The following is a 17182-nucleotide window of genomic DNA, read 5'->3' as shown; positions in this document are numbered from 1 at the left end:
ATTTTCGGGTATTTTTTATTACAAGGATAATTCAGAAAACAGGCAAAAAATACTATTTTTACTTTATTTAATATAACTAGCAAAAGGGCCCGTGCGTTGCAACGGGAAGAAAAAAATCATAATATTCAACGGCCGTGACCACATTTTGCGACATCACCGTGATATACTATCACTCTCAATTTCATGAAATTATGAACAATTTTCAAAATCATGAACCTTTTTTAAAACTTGTGCATATATTTGAAATCGTGGACATTTTTTAAATTCATGATTTTTTTCAAATTTTTGAACATTTTTTGAATTCATGAACAGTTTATACTATTTGCAAACATTTTTAAAAAATGGTGAACATCTTTTTATAGATTTTACTTGAATCGGCGCACATTTCTAGAACCGACGAACATTTTTGGCCCAATTGGTGGACGATTTTTTTAAATTTACGAACATTTTTTTGATTTAATGAACATTTTTTAAAATGCATGATTATTTTTTGAATCCGCGAACATTTTACGAATGAATAAACTATTTTGTAAGTCATGAACAGTTTTTTCATTTGTAGGATATTTTTACATTCATGAACATTTTTTTAGTTGGCAAATTTTTGTTCAATTTCATGAACATTTTTGAATACACAAACTTTTTAAAGAATCATGAACATTTTTTGATTTCCCAAACATTTGGTTTCAAAAATGTGAACATTTTTTGAGTAAGAAAATATTTTGTACAAAATCGCGAACATTTTTTGAAGGAAAAATTGCACAAAAATAATGAGAAGCTAAAAAGTTCATGCGACATGAAATATCAGTACTAAATGGGGTTGATTGCCTTTTATTAGCTTATTAACTCCAGCGGAATGCATTGCAGAATTCCTTTATTAGAGAACACAAGTAATATAGATTAGAGGGAGTAGCATAATTTGGACTTAGGCTTTGATCTGTTGACCTTTTACCCTTATTTCCAAGCATAGATCACATCGTATATATGAAGTATATACCAAAATTATAATAGACATCTTGGCGAGGAAGAACAACAAAGTTTTATAGATATCGACATAATTCAGGGAGGCTCACATAGGTATATTGGCACATATGTACAACTAAATCCTCTGCGAAACCTGAGGAGATCAAAGAAATGAACGTGGAGGCTGAACATACAGTCTGCTGTATATAATTCATGGATAGAACATTACTACAACATAGCATAAGTATGCAATGCGGGAGCTAAATCTTCAATTTTACTACACCGCGTGTCTGCATAAACAACCAATTTCTGCTAAAAGTGTTGCTGAGTTAGCATAATGGAATATGTAAGCATCAACACCAAGAAGACGAAGTTTTACAGTAATGTAAAGTTCTCTACAATCCTAATTTTAAAGATTATCCAACAAACAACTACAAGAAAATTATGGAAGTCACCGGCCACCCTTCAATCACCAATTGTGAACAGGCAAACAATTCTTCGGCTCACATGCATAGGCTTGATCTAGAGGACACATGAACTTTGATGGTGAGGAGATCCTAGTACACATGAGTATGTCTGATGATGAGGAGGCAGGTCATGGTGAGCAGAGCATGCACTGCAGGGTGCAGTGCTGCTGCATGGTGTCCTACATCAGGGCAAGGAGTGAGGAGATTAGCACAGCTCCAATGAATTAGAAAACTGAAAATAGTCATGTACTCAGGTTTAGTCAGTAAGGAAATGGCAAGTTAAAAGCATACTGTGTCTGATTGTCTTTCAACAATGTTACGGCACTGATCCTTGTATCTTTCTTTAGCAACATTGAAATACTCTTGAACCTTTAGGAATTCAGACTTGTGTAAACAAGCAGGCCAATTATAGGAGAAAAACATATAATGAATATGGAACCGGAGAAACAATATATCTAAATCTCATACTAAAACATGGAAATATGACGTAACTTGCAAAACTTATTTTTTTCTGATTCTCCCAAAATTAGGAGCGTTAACAACACATACCTGAATAACAGATCGAATAAGGACAACAGACCATAGAGAAGCAGATGAGAAACAAATTGAATTTACTGGCCTTAATACGTGCATGGAGCTTCTTAAAAATCAGAGTGCCCCAATGCTCCGCTTTCTGGATCTCCTACAACAATCAATAGAGACTTTTGCTTCTGTTAGATTGTACTCACTACAACTATGAAGACCACCGTGACACCAATATTATCACATTAGCCAAAGTTTCAAGATTAGAACAAAAAAATTACATTCGTTATTCAAGGCACAAATTATTAGTTTTCGGACTCTCCTTGGATTGAGAACTATATCTGTGGTCCATAGATCATGTGGATGGAATAAGATAGGCATGACACACAATGAAGTAATTCTCAGTTAAATATTCAAGTAAATTTTAGGTAAAAAAGGACACTTAATCTTCATATATAAATTAGGAGGAAATAGCATGATGATGTATGCAGAATTACAGTCATACGTTCTCACTTACCAAAATAAGCAATGCAACTCGGAGTCCAGTAATCAATCAACGGACGAACTGGGTCAATTTGCATGAAAGCATGATTAAGAATATTAAATCCTCCTAGCCCAGGATCAGAACTAATGGCACCACAAAAGATGATTAATTAATTAATCAAACATGGCATCTCCAAAACATCCGGCTTTTGACCACAGCTGTTGCAACTCCATCCGGTAGCCCACACATAGATACTGCATTGCAACTACATTACCCCTAATGATTCTAATTAAGGTGGCCACCAACCATCCAGAGATCGAAGTAACACTGCGGCATGTCCAAATCCAAATGACATAAGTAACATTGCGGCATAAAGAAATCATTACGTCTATGTAAAAAGAATGAGAAAAACACATAAAAAGTTATTGTGGAGTAAATATGACATACAAATATCACACTTAAATTTGACATTGTCTATGTATTCTCAATTATTACTCAGAGCATTTAAGGAGTCATCACCAAGCATCCCCTGCCAAGACGAGAACACATAGAGAGCATGCAAAATAACACAAAGTATGTACTGTACTTTCAGTAATACAAATGCCAGTACCATTACTTCACCCTGCCACTAAAAGTTACCCCATATGTGACCACTTCCAGCAAGTAGATGGCTCATATTCAGCTATACATTGGCAAACTGGAGCAAAGCTACAATGACTATGGTTCGCAGGCCAAAAGAAGACTCACCGACAGGATGCCAGAAGTGGTAGATTATTAAAAATAATAAACATAAGAATAATTAGAGATGCGTATTGAACCCTGCATGTTTAATTCAATCGTGCATCATGTTTTCTGTTAACCCTGCTACATCCGTTGTCAAAGTTTCAACTTCATTCAGTCATCAGGAAAATAGTTTAAACTCTGAAAGAGGTCAGAAACTACCACCGTTTCCACCAAAACATTATGATATGTTAGACATTATATCCCATAACAAAGTGACAAACTGAATAATTTCCCATAAAATGTGAGCCTGAAAACTATCAGAGTAGCAGGGTTGTGGTTTTTGACATTCAACTCCCCTTAAACATTCTGCGGCTTCTGTATTGCTAACTGTACGTGCTTTGTTTCTACTATATCAGTACTCTTACGTATTCCAAGTATCTCATAAAAAACATGAATCTGTAGCATATGACATCAACAGCAAATTAAGAGTACAACAAAAATATACCCCACACACAGCAAGCAAGCGGCATCATGCAGAGCAAGCCGTTCAGATTGGAGGGGCGCATATGGCTGGCTATGTTGTCCTGTTCGTCCAGATTGGACCTGGCACATGCCAGGCAGTGAAGCGGGAGGAAGCATACGGCACGAAAAGGGAAGGTCGGGGAGTGGCGCGCAGGTGGAGGAGATGAGCCCCTAGGGTGGGAAGCGACACTGGGGTAGCAGCGATGTTAGCCATGGGAGGCGGGCGAACTGGTCTGTCGGTTGGTGGAGTGCGCCAGGAAGTTGTGGCCGGTGGCGAAACCGGCGGGTTTGGGGGAACCAACACCGAGGTCGAAGCAACGGGGAGGAGTCCCGGCAACACCGTGGTAGCAGGGGAGGGGGAGCCGGCAACAGCGCGGCGTCATGTGTCGTCGGCAGTGGAAGGCCACGGGGTGGGGCACTTGGGGTAGGGGTAGCGCCCCGGCGGAGTTGGCCGCAAGGAGGGGGTCGGCGGCACGCCGCAGGGGCCGGCGGCGGCGGCGGCGGGGGTGGAGGAGCGCTGGAGGTGGAGTTGGGTTGTGGGTTGTGCGGGTACGTTTTTTTCTCTCTCGCTCGTACCGGTTCGGGACTTCTCGTCAGGACTGCGGCTTGAATATCTAAAAACACAAGGGCTTTTCTGCAAAACTGCCGTGACGTACGACCAGAAGCAATCCGTGGTTTATTATTATTAGGGAAACGAATAATAGAAAGTAAAAAGAGGGTACAAAAAGTTGTGTTTTCTAAATTCATCCATCTCATACTCATCAAAAGGAATCCACTAACAAGGTTGATCAAGTCTTGTTAACAAACTCTTTTCGAATAACATAAAACCGGAGAATTTTCGAATAACACTAGGTTACCTCAACGGGGATATGCATGTCCCCAACAATAAGAATATCATATTTCTTCTTGACAGTAGGAAGAGCAAATTCAAAACCTCCAATAGTAATTGTTGAAAACTTTCCAATAAAATTGATACTGTGGACTTGAGATTGTTTCCTCGGAAAGTGTACCGTATACTCATTACCATTAACATGAAAAGTGACATTGCCTTTGTCGCAATCAATAACAGCCCCTGCAGTATTCAAAAAGGGTCTACCAAGAATAATTGACATATTGTCGTCCTTAGGAATATCAAGAATAACAAAATCCGTTAAAATAATATCGTTTGCAACCACAACAGACACATGCTCACAAATACCGACAGGTATAGCAATTGATTTATTAGCCATTTGTAGAGATATTTCAGTAGGTGTCAACTTATTCAAATCAAGTCTACGATATAAAGAGAGATGCATAACACTAACACTGGCTCCAAGATCACATAAAGCAGTTTTAACATAGTTTCTTTTAATGGAGCATGGTATAGTTGGTACTCCTGGATCTCCAAGTTTCATTGGTATTCCACCCTTAAAAGTGTAATTAGCAAGCATGGTGGAAATTTCAGCTTCTGGTATCTTTCTTTTATTAGTAACAATATCCTTCATGTACTTAGCATAAGGATTTATTTTAAGCATGTCAGTTAAACGCATACGCAAAAGGATAGGTCTAATCATTTCAGCAAAACGCTCAAAATCCTCATCATCCTTTTTCTTGGATGGTTTAGGAGGAAAAGGCATGGGTTCTCTTTCCTTACCGTGCTTCCTAGCAACAAAGTCTCTCTTATCATAACGTTGGTTCTTTGATTATGGGTTATCAAGATCAACAACAGGTTCAATCTCTACATCATTATCATTGCAAGGTTGAGCATCAACATGAACATAATCATTAACATTATCACTAGGTTCATGTTCATTACCAGATTGTGTTTCAGCATCAGAAATAGAAATATCATTGGGATTCTTAGGTGTGTCAACAACGGGTTCACTAGAAGCATGCAAAGTCCTGTCATTTTTCTTTTTCTTCTTCTTAGAAGAACTAGGTGCATCGACATTAGTTCTCTGAGAATCTTGCTCAATTCTCTTGGGGTGGCCCTCAGGATACAAAGGTTCCTGAGTCATTTTACCTCCTCTAGTCATAACTCTAACAACATTATCATTCTTCTTATTATTTAATTCATTGAGCAAATCATTCTGAGCCTTAAGAACTTGTTCTACTTGAGTGGTAACCATAAAAGCATGTTTACTAATAAGTTTAAGTTCACCTAACTCTAGACATATAATCACTCAAGTGTTCAAACATACCAGCATTGTGTTTCAATTTTCTATCAACATAAGCATTGAAGTTTTCTTGCTTAACAATAAAATTATCAAACTCATCTAAGCATTGGCTAGCAGACTTATAACGAGGAATATCACCTTCATCAAATCTATAGAGAGAATTTACCTTTACTACCTGTGTCGGGTTATCAAGACCATGTATCTCTTCAATAGGCGGTAAATTATTAACATCTTCAGCTTTAATACCTTTTTCTTTCATAGATTTCTTTGCCTCTTGCATATCTTCAGGACTAAGAAATAGAATACCCCTTTCTTCGGAGTTGGCTTAGGAGTTGGTTCAGGAACTGTCCAATTATTTTCATTAGTCAACATATTATTCAATAGCAAATCAGCTTGATCAACAGTTCTTTCCCTGAAAACACAACCTGCACAACTATCCAGGTAGTCTCTGGAAGCATCGGTTAGTCCATTATAAAAGATATCAAGTATTTCATTTTTCTTGAGAGGATGATCAGACGAAGCATTAAGCAATCGGAAAAGCCTCCCCCAAGCTTGTGGGAGACTCTCTTCTTCAATTTGCACAAAATTATATATTTCCCTTAAGGCAGGTTATTTCTTATGAGCGGGGAAATATTTAGCAGAGAAGTAATAAATCATATCCTGGGGACTACACACACAACCAGGATCAATAGAATTAAACCATGTTTTAGCATCACCCTTTAATGAGAACGGAAATAACTTAAGAATAAAGTAATAGCGAGTTTTCTCATCACGAGTAAACATGGTGGCTATATCATTTAATTTAGTAAGATGTGCCACAACGGTTTCAGATTCATAGCCATAAAAAGGATCAGATTCAAACAAAGTAATTAACTTAGGATCGACAGAGAAATCATAATCCTTATCAGTAATAAAGATAGGTGAAGTAGCAAAAGCAGGGTCATATTTCATTCTAGCATTCAAAGACTTTTCTTTAAGCTTAGCTAGTAATTTCTTAAGATCAGATCTATCATTGCAAGCTAAGAAATCTCTAGCAGTTTCTTCATCCATAACATAACCCTCAGGCACAACAGGCAATTCATATCTAGGGGGAGAATCTTCATCATCACTTTCATCAATATTATCAGTTTCAATAATTTCATTCTCTCTTACCCTAACAAGTTGTTCATCAAGAAATTCACCTAATGGCACAGTATTATCAAGCATAGAAGTAGTTTCATCATAAGTATCATGCAAAGCAAAAGTGGCATCATCAATAACATGTGACATATCAGAATGAATAGCAGGTGTAGGTGTCGCAAGTTTACTCAAAACAGAAGGTGAATCAAGTGCAGAGCTAGATGGCAGTTCCTTACCTCCCCTCGTAGTTGAGGAAAAAATCTTGGTTCTTTGATCTTTCAAGTTCTTCATACTTCATAGTGATAAGCAGATATAAATCCCAAGTGACTCAAAGAATAGAGCTAAGCTCCCTAACAATGGTGCCAGAAAATAGTCTTGATAACCCACAAGTATAGGGGATCGCAATAGTTTTCGAGGGTAGAGTATTCAACCCAAATTAATTGATTCGACACAAGGGGAGCCAAAGAATATTCTCAAGTATTAGCAGTTGAGTTGTCAATTCAACCACACCTAGAAACTTAATATCTGCAGCAAGGTATTTAGTAGAAAAGTAATATGGTAGTGGTGGTAACGGTAGCAAAAGTAATACTTTCGGTTTTATAGTGATTGTAACGGTAGCCACGAAAAAGCAAATAAGCAAAGAACAATATAGGAAAAGCTCGTAGGCAATGGATCATTGATGGATAATTACGTCGGATGCGATTCCTCGTGCAATAGTTATAACATAGGGTGACACAGAACTAGCTCCAGTTCATCAATGTAATGTAGGCATGTATTCCGAATATAGTCATACGTGCTTATGGAAAAGAACTTGCATGCCATCTTTTGTCCTACCCTCCCGTGGCAGCGGGGTCCTATTGGAGACTAAGGGATATTAAGGCCTCCTTTTAATAGAGTACCGGACCAAAGCATTAACACATAGTGAATACATGAACTCCTCAAACTACGTTCATCACCGGTAAGTATCTCGATTATTGTAACTTCGGGGTTAACGGATCATAACACATAATAGGTGACTATAGACTTGCAAGATAGGATGAAGAACTCACATATATTCATGAAAACATAATAGGTTCATATCTGAAATCATGGCACTCGGGCCCTAGTGACAAGCATTAAGCATAACAAAGTCATAGCAACATCAATCTCAGAACATAGTGGATACTAGGGATCAAACCCTAACAAAACTAACTCAATTACATGATAAATCTCATCCAACCCATCACCGTCCAGCAAGCCTACGATGGAATTACTCATGCACGGTGCTGAGAATAATGAAATTGGTGATGGAGGAAGGTTGATGATGACGATGGCGACGGATTCCCCTCTCCGGAGCCCCGAACGGACTCCAGATCAGCCCTCCCGAGAGAGTTTAGGGCTTGGCGGCGGCTCCATATCGTAAAACGCAATGAATCATTCTCTCTGATTTTTTTCTCCCCGAACGTGAATATATGGAGTCAGGATGGACGTCGGTGGAGCATTAGGGGGCCCACGAGGCAGGGGCGCGCCCAGGGGGTAGGCGCGCCCCCACCCTCGTGGATAGGGTGTGGGCCCCCTGACGTGGATCTTTTCGCTAGTATTTTTTATATATTCCAAAAACAATCTCCATTGATTTTCAGGTTATTCCGAGAATTTTTATTTCCGCACAAAAATAACACCATGGCAATTCTACTGAAAACAGCGTCAGTCTGGGTTAGTTCCATTCAAATCATGCAAGTTAGAGTCCAAAACAAGGACAAAAGTGTTTGGAAAATTAGATACGACGAAGACGTATCACCGACCAAGGGGGGCGCGCCATGGGGAGGAGTCCTACTTGGACTCCTAGTCTAAGTAGGATTCGGCCCCCCTCCTTCCTTCCGCCGAAGAGGAAAAGGGGAAGGGAGAGAGAGGGAGAAGGAAAGAGGGGGGCCGCCCCCTCCCCTAGTACAATTAGGTTTGGGCAAGGGGGGCGCGCGCCTCCTCATGTGGCCTTTCTCCTCTCCTCCAATATGGCCCAATACTTCCCCCGGAGGGTTCCGGTAACACCTCGATACTCTGGTAAAATATCCGAACCACTCGAAACCATTCCGATGTCCGAATATAACCTTCCAATATATGAATCTTTACCTCTTGACCATTTCGAGACTCCTCATCATGTCCGTGATCTCATCCAGGACTCCGAACAAACTCCGGTCATCAAATCACATAACTCATAATACAAATCGTCATCGAACGTTAAGCGTGCGGACCCTACTGGTTCGAGAACTATGTAGACATGAACGAGACACATCTCTGGTCAATAACCAATAGCGGAACCTGGATGCTCATATTGGCTCCTACATATTCTACGAAGATATCTATCTGTCAAACCGCATAACAATATACGTCATTCCCTTTGTCATCGATATGTTACTTGCCCGAGATTCGATCATCGGTATCATCATACCTAGTTCAATCTCGTTACCGGCAAGTCTCTTTACTCGTTCCTTAATGCATCATCCCATAACTAACTCATTAATCACATTGCTTGCAAGGCTTATAGTGATGGGCATTACTGAGAGGGCCCAGAGATACCTCTCCGATACTCGGAGTGACAAATCCTAATCTTGATCTATGCCAACTCAACAAACACCATCGGAGACACCTATAGAGCATCTTTATAATCACCCAGTTACGTTGTGATGTTTGATAGCACACAAAGTGTTCCTCTGGTATTCGGGAGTTGCATAATCTCATAATTAGAGGAATATGTATAAGTCATGAAGAAAGCAATAGCAATAAAACTTCACGATAATTATGCTAAGCTAATGGATGGGTCTTGTCCATCACATCATTCTCCTAATGATGTGATCCCATTCATCAAATGACAACACATGTCTATGGTCAGGAAACTTAACCATCTTTGATTAACAAGCTAGTCAAGTAGAGGCATACTAGGGACACTTTGTTTTGTCTATGTATCCACACATGTATCAAGTTTCCGTTTAATACAATTCTAGCATGAATAATAAACATTTATCATGATATAAGGAAATATAAATAACAACTTTATTATTTCCTCTAGGGCATATTTCCTTCAAAAACGGCTAGGAACATCATACTAGGCTGGGCCATTACCGATAGCGGTGCACGTTTTGTACAAATCACACTCTATCAAACCCATTAACCGTCGCACAAAGGGCACTAGCTGGGCTATGCCACGTCATATTCCACATTGTGAGCAGAAAAAAAAGATAACACAGCAGATAAACACACCATCGATTCCTTCCCTAGGAAGGCAACTCCTCTGTCGAGCCGCCACCTCCTCTCCCCTTCCCTCACAAAACCTTCTCTATCTCTCTCTCTCTCTCTCTCTCTCTCCTTCCTCGCCTTCGACAGCTACGCTCGGAGGAGGACTTCACCGGCGCCTGCATCCTCGGCTCCTCGCCGCCGATTTGCCCCGCAGCCCCACCCTTCTCCTCTTGTTTGTGCTCTCTTAGGCGTTGATCGGGGTGTGATTCAGGACCTCCCCTTCTTCCTCTACTGCTACTAGTAGCGACCCCAAGTACGATCGTCGATTGGCGGACGAGGAAGAGGACCACGCCCAAATCGCTTCCATCGTGATTCGCGTCCACCTCCAACGACCGACAGGACCCATGATATGGCGACATCTAGGGCACTTCTGCATAGACCGACAAGGAAATCAACTCGAGGTAAGCCCCCAAATCGTCTCTTCTCCATCTATGTCAAGGTTGGATTTTCTATCCACCTCACAAGGCAGCCTTGCATTAACTGAGAGCTCCATACTTGAAATCAATAAAAATCTTTAGAGGTCCAGTGCTCCAACAACTGTATCATCCAATTTTCTGATTGGTAGCGAGGTAAAGATGGCTAGTGGAGCAGCTGGAGAGGACAGAGTCCAAGCTGTGTGCTCTAAGAAAGTTGGATGGTTGATATGTGGAATTTATGATAGGTTTAATGAATGAGATATAGCTGATATTCTGGCAGTAACTCTATATGATAACATAGTATATTACCTGTACTTGTTAGAGTCGTATCAAGCAACAAGATGGCCTATATAGCTCATCAAAGGACTCCCTTAATGGGGTTAAAAGTTAATTCACATTAGCCATGGAAATTGCACAGAATGAAGATGTAAAACTTTCTAAAAGTTTTCGAGCTCGTGTGCTGAATTGCCTCACTTCTGCTGTTGAGCAAGCTGAGAATGACTTCTTATGCATGGTTGAACAAGATATGCATGATAGACCAGATTTAGTTTCAGTTGGATCTTGTGTCCTGGTTGTGCTTCTTCAGGGAATAGATTTGTGCATTCTAAATCTTGGGGATATATAGTAGGGATAATTACATTTGAGCCCCTAGTTGTGTCACACCCGTGTGTTTTGCCCCTAAATTCAAAAAACCCTCATTTCTGTCCAAGCTCGTTTACTCCTCTTATGTTTTTGCCCTTTGACCGCAACTTTGAAAACTTCATAATGAATTCATACTAACTCAGAAAAATGCAAATAAGATATCAAAATGATCGAAAAAACATCACCTATATGTGCATGTCATTTGCATTCATGACAGAAGTACTGAAAAGTCCCTATCTCAGTTTGAGCTCATATGATGTCAGCATGAATAGTAAATGATGAAAAAATTGAAAACAAATTCAAAAAATTCTGAATTTTTCTGTGGCAAACATTGACAAATGTTTTGAGAGATTGCAAAGTTTCATGAGGAAATGACATTCCTGGAAGCCGTGGAAACAAGGGAAAATTGATGCTCCAAAAAAAGCATTTTGGAGTGCTAATTTTGTTATTTTTGCCATGACTTCCATGAATGCCATTCCCTGGTGAAACTTTATAAGCGATCAAAATATTAGTCGATGTTTTCCACAAAAATAATTCAGATTTTTTTTTGAATTGTTTTCTATTTTTTGGATTTTACTATTAATGCCGACGTCATATGAGCTCAAACTGAGATGAGGACCTTTTGGCACTTTTGTCATGAATGCAAATGACATGCACATACAGGTGAAGGTTTTCGGAACATTTTGATATCTTATATGCATTTTTCTGAGTTAGTATGAATTCGTTATGAAGTTTTCAAAGTTACGGTCAAACGGTCAAAGGGCAAAAGCATAAGATGAGCAAACGAGCTCGGGCAGAAATGAGGGTTTTTTGAATTTAGGGGCAAAACACACATGTGTTTGTGCTTGTTTCCATGCCATGAATACTCTGTTGTTGCTGTTACACATTGATGTGCTAATTGCATATTCCTGCAGGTGAATCTCTTATGGTTATTGTTTGTTTTTCATGCCCATTGGTATTCCAAGAGTATATGTTATTATATTCAAATTCATGCTCAAATCAAAAATATCACGGCAATGGAATTCTCCTCCTGGGTGTTTTGTATGCGCCTGCATTGTAGGATGACTTCTACCTCAACTACGTGGATTGGTCTTCGCACAATGTCCTCTCGGTTAGATTGGAGAATTGCGTCTACCCGTGGAATGCAGCAGCAAGGTGTGCGCAACCAATGTTATCCGATTTCTATTTTGAAACTCTAAGAGGGATCCTAAACAAATTTTTAACTCCACAAGGTCACCAAGCTCTGCGATTTGGGGGTGAACCACACTATTTGTTCACTAAGTTGGGCGTAGCGTGGCACCCACCTATTTGTAGGGACTAACCAAGACACCGTTCAGGTTTTCATCTTTCTCCCATCTGAAATTGATCAAATGGCATGTTCAAGGTCCATAAAAGTTTTGGATGATACTTCGGTTTATTTTTACCCAAACTTTCAACTCAAACAACAAATAGTACAGAGTACGCTTGGTTGTGAGAATGTCACCTAGTTGATGCGACATGAAGTATCTCTACTATTAAAGCAGAATCAAACGTTGTGATGGTTCAACCTCCCCCTGAAGCTATCGATATGTCTTCCACCCACGCCATGTGCTCCTGTCCCCGCTCGAAACAGAAAAAAATGCCATGTCCTCCTGTCCCTACTTGGAGAAGAAAAAAACATCGTCACAGACGCACACACATCCCACGTCCCACTCTCCCCACCCCCTTGCCCCCGATCACCGATCACGTCTCTCTCCCTGACTTCCGAGTCCCCCAATCCCATATCTCTCCCACCGCCGGTTGTGCTCGACGTCCCGCCCCCACGCACGACACCTCGCGATCTTCCCGCACACACACACAAAGAGAGAGAGAGGGAGAGCAGCAGCAGTGCTGGGGCCCTTTCGCCCGCAGAGAGAGAGAGGGGGAGGGAGGGAGGAGGAGCAGGAGCGCAGTGGCGCTGTTGGGGCCTTTCGCCCGTAGAGAGAGGGGGAGGAGGCGGAGTATAGCGGCGGTGTTGGCCGATCCCGTTCAACTGGATCCGAATCCTTAGGAAAAGCGGACGCGGCCACCATCGATGTATGCAGTTTAGCGCCCCTGTCCTCCGCTCTCCTCAATTTCCCCGACAAAACAAAGGTCGGTATGGATGACATGGTGAGGGACTTCTCTGGAAGGCTCTGCCTTGCACCCTCTACCTACCCAGCAGCCTAGCATCCCAACCATCATGGGTAGAGCCTCCTTCGATGGACATCGACTAGGGATGAGGCGAGGCCAAGGAAGAACACATCGGGATGGATGAAGAGGTAAATGGTTTACTAGTGCCTGTGATTTTCGTGTGGAAATCAGTGTCTATAGTTTCTTTAGTCCATGCGATTGGTGAGTGTGTTGTGCTTAGTTCGTTATCTTGAGGAGTTAGTTACTTTGGGCAAATAGGGAAAGCATCGGACTTAAATCTTTTACTGCCGCGTCAATGAAAATCGGAGAAATAGAGTAGCGAGGTCGTGTTTGTGCTCCATGCGATTTGTGACTGAGTTTTGTTTAGAACCTTGACTTGATGAAACCGTGTATCCTTTAGTTGCATTGGGGCCATAAGGACAGCATCTCTGCCGTGACAAAACTCCTTTGTCCGTCGAAGGAAATTTCAATAAATATGGTCATAGGTGGTACTGTAATAGATGATTCCAGTGATTAGTGCCTTGTTCTTGATTAGAAGGTATTATCTTAATATCCAACATCTCCCATTTAGTATTATGGTTCGGTACATGATTACTTAAAATAGCTTTACAGGGGTCTACCAGTCCCTAGAACTTTGTTTCTTAAAGGTTATGTGCAATTCTTTTCTACCAATATTTTGTCCAGATAATTTCCTATAAATCAGTAAATTGTTTCATTTTGATTCAAATTGTTTCATATTGACCTGTTACCATATTAAGAAATCATCCATACTGGCCATACATTTTCTACATGAGTAGCTCATGATTATGAGTGCTCCATGGTAATGCTAATTGTGTAGACATGAAGGATTGTTTGGCTGTTCGTGGCAGCCGTCGCCAGCTGGTTGATCGTCCTCACAACTGGTGTCCATCGAGGTCATTGACTCCTCCATCTTACTTTGTTGCTCCCGCCAGTCCGATCGGCCTCACAACATGTATCATATTGCAGTTTAGAAACATAACTCATAAGGTACTCCGTGAACATTGGCCCACCTTTATTTTTCTGCTAAATTGTTTTGGATCACATAATGCACACCATGAGCACTTAGGCGAAGTTACTGTGTGCCATCTTCACCTATTTGTTATTGTTTCCATACTGACCATGCATGCCAGAGTCTCCATCCGCAAAGTTTTAGTTCGATTGTGCAATTAATTGTGTTTGATATTGGATGGCATTTCTATATACTCCATAATGTTTAGTAAGTTTGAATAATATAGAACCCGATCACATCTAATTTGTCTTAGCAGGTTGCTTTACTCATAAGATCATCTCTCCTTCCTAATGAGCTAATGGTGAAAAGGGAGAATCTTCTTTTTTTGAAATAAAGCATTATTCAGGGTAGAGAATGTACGGAGGTGCATCCTTTTGAGTTGGAGAATATTTACAATTCACCCACTTGTAGGTATGGCCTTGGCCTAGAAGTGAAAAGGGTTTGATGCCATCGCCAGCAGAGGTGGTTGCGACGGTGTGCCTGAGTGTACGCATCACCATCCTAGTGGATGAGAAGCAAGCGTACACGGCAGTAGCGCTGCTCATGAATTTTTGTGAAGGGGGCAAAAAATTTGGTGCTTGGGTGAAATTTCTATATCATTCATAATGTTTAGTAAGTTCCAATAATATGGAATCTGTTCACATCTAATTTGTCATAGCATGTTGATTTACTCATAAGATTATCTCTCCTTCTGACAGAGCAACTGGTGAATAGGGAGACTCTTATGTGAAATTAAGCATTATTCAAGGTAGATAATGTACAGAGGTGCATCCTTTGAGTTGGAGAATATTTACAATTCACCCTCTTACAACTATGGAAATTACCTAGCAATGAAAAGCGCTTGATGCCCTCGCTAGCAAAGGTGGTTGAGATGGCGAGCCCGAGTGTACGCATCACCATCCTGGTGGGTGAGAAGCAGGCGTACAACAGCAGGAGGATAATGCACTCAGAACAAGCATCGGTTATGTAAATTGTTCATCAACATGGTTTTGCAAGTTGTTCAATCATGTTCTGTCACCTCTGCTTATTGTCACTCTTAAGGCAAGAGGACCTTTTCTAAATGTATTCCAGTATTGTTGAGCCTCTTCTATTTTTTACTTTTGGCATGAACAAGGATTCATTTTGAATACTATTACGTAAGTACATGTTTGTAGTTAGCGTGGAGCCATAGACTCATTTGCCATTCGCGCTTGCTGTTTCATATATCAATGGTAACGCTTTTGGAATTACAATTATAGTGGTTTACTTGGAATAAGTATGGATTATGACCTGATCTTGTCACTAATACTCACGTCCTCCTGTCCCTGCTTGGAGAAGAAAAGAAAACATCGTCATAGACGCACACACATCCCACGTCCCACTCTCCCCACCCCATCGCCTCCGATCACCGATCATGTCTCTCTCCCTAACTCCCGAGTCCCCTGATCCCATATCTCTCCCGCCGCCAGTTGTGCTCGACGTCCCGCCCCCACGCACGACACCTTGCGATCCGCCCGTGGAGAGAGAGAGAGAGAGAGAGAGAGAGAGAGAGAGAGAGATAGAGAGAGAGAGAGAGAGAGAAGGAGAGCAGCAGCGGTGTTGGGGCCCTTTCGCCCGCAGAGAGAGGGGGGGAGGGAGGAGGAGCAGGAGCATAGTGGCGGTGTTGGGGGCCTTTCGCCCGTAGTGAGAGAGGGGGGAGGGAGGAGGCGGAGTACAGCGGCGGTGCTGGCCGATCTCGTTCCACTGGATCCGAATCCTTAGGAAAAGCGGACGCGACCACCGTCGATGTATGTAGTTCAGCGCCCCTGTCCTCCACTCTCCTCAATTTCCCCGACAAAACGGAGGTCGGTAGGGATGACATGGAGAGGGACTTCTCTAGCAGGCTCCGCCTCGCAACCTCTACCTACCCAGCAGCCTAGCATCCCCACCATCATGGGTAGAGCCTCCTCCGATGGACACCGACTAGGGATGAGGTGAGGCCAAGGAAGAACACATCGGGGTGGACGGAGAGGTAAATGGTTTACTACTGCCTATGATTTTCGTGTGGAAATCAGTGTCTATAGTTTCTTTAGTCCATGGGATTGGTGAGTGTGTTTTGCTCAGTGCATTATCTTGAGGAGTTAGTTACTTTGGGCAAATAGGGAAAGCATCGGACTTAAATCTTTTACTGATGCGTCAATGAAAATCGGAGAAATAGAGTAGCTAGGTCATGTTTGTGCTCCATGCGATTTTTGACTGAGTTTTGTTTAGAACCTTGACTTGATGAAACCGTGTATGCTTTAGTTGCATTGGGCCATAATGACAGCATCTGTGCCGTGACAAAACTCCTTTGGCTGTCGGAGGAAATTTCAATAAATATGGTCATAGGTGGTACTGTAATAGATGATTCCAGTGATTAGTGCCTTGTTCTTGATTAGAAGGTATTATCTTAATATTCAACATCTCCCGTTTAGTATTATGGTTCAGTACATGATTACTTACAATAGCTTTACAGGGGACTACCAGTCCCTAGACCTTTGTTTCTTAAAAGTTATGTGCAATTCTTTTGTACCAATATTTTGTATAGATAATTTCCTATAAATCAGTAAATTGTTTCATTTTGATTCAAATTGTTTCATATTGACCTGTTACCATATTAAGCAATCATCCATACTGGTCGTGCATTTTCTACATGAGAAGATCGTGATTATGAGTGCTCCATGGTAATGCTAATTGTGTAGACATGAAGGATTGTTTGGCTG

The 17182-nt window shown here is 41.2% G+C and overlaps 1 long non-coding RNA gene across 1 annotated transcript; it reads right to left on the bottom strand.

Moving 5' to 3' along the window:
- Nucleotides 1-1249: 1249 nt before the first annotated feature.
- Nucleotides 1250-4230, bottom strand: LOC123127863 (uncharacterized). The gene is made up of 3 exons (XR_006462847.1): nucleotides 1977-4230; nucleotides 1719-1796; nucleotides 1250-1606 (listed from the first exon to the last, which is right to left on the bottom strand). It is a non-coding gene; the product is annotated as an uncharacterized lncRNA (long non-coding RNA).
- Nucleotides 4231-17182: the final 12952 nt, after the last annotated feature.

The sequence above is a fragment of the Triticum aestivum genome, chromosome 6A (genome assembly GCF_018294505.1).
Source record: "Triticum aestivum cultivar Chinese Spring chromosome 6A, IWGSC CS RefSeq v2.1, whole genome shotgun sequence".
NCBI classification, from domain to species: domain Eukaryota; kingdom Viridiplantae; phylum Streptophyta; class Magnoliopsida; order Poales; family Poaceae; genus Triticum; species Triticum aestivum.
The sequence above is the reverse complement of the archived record's forward strand: the minus strand, read 5'-3'. Positions and strand labels throughout refer to the sequence as shown.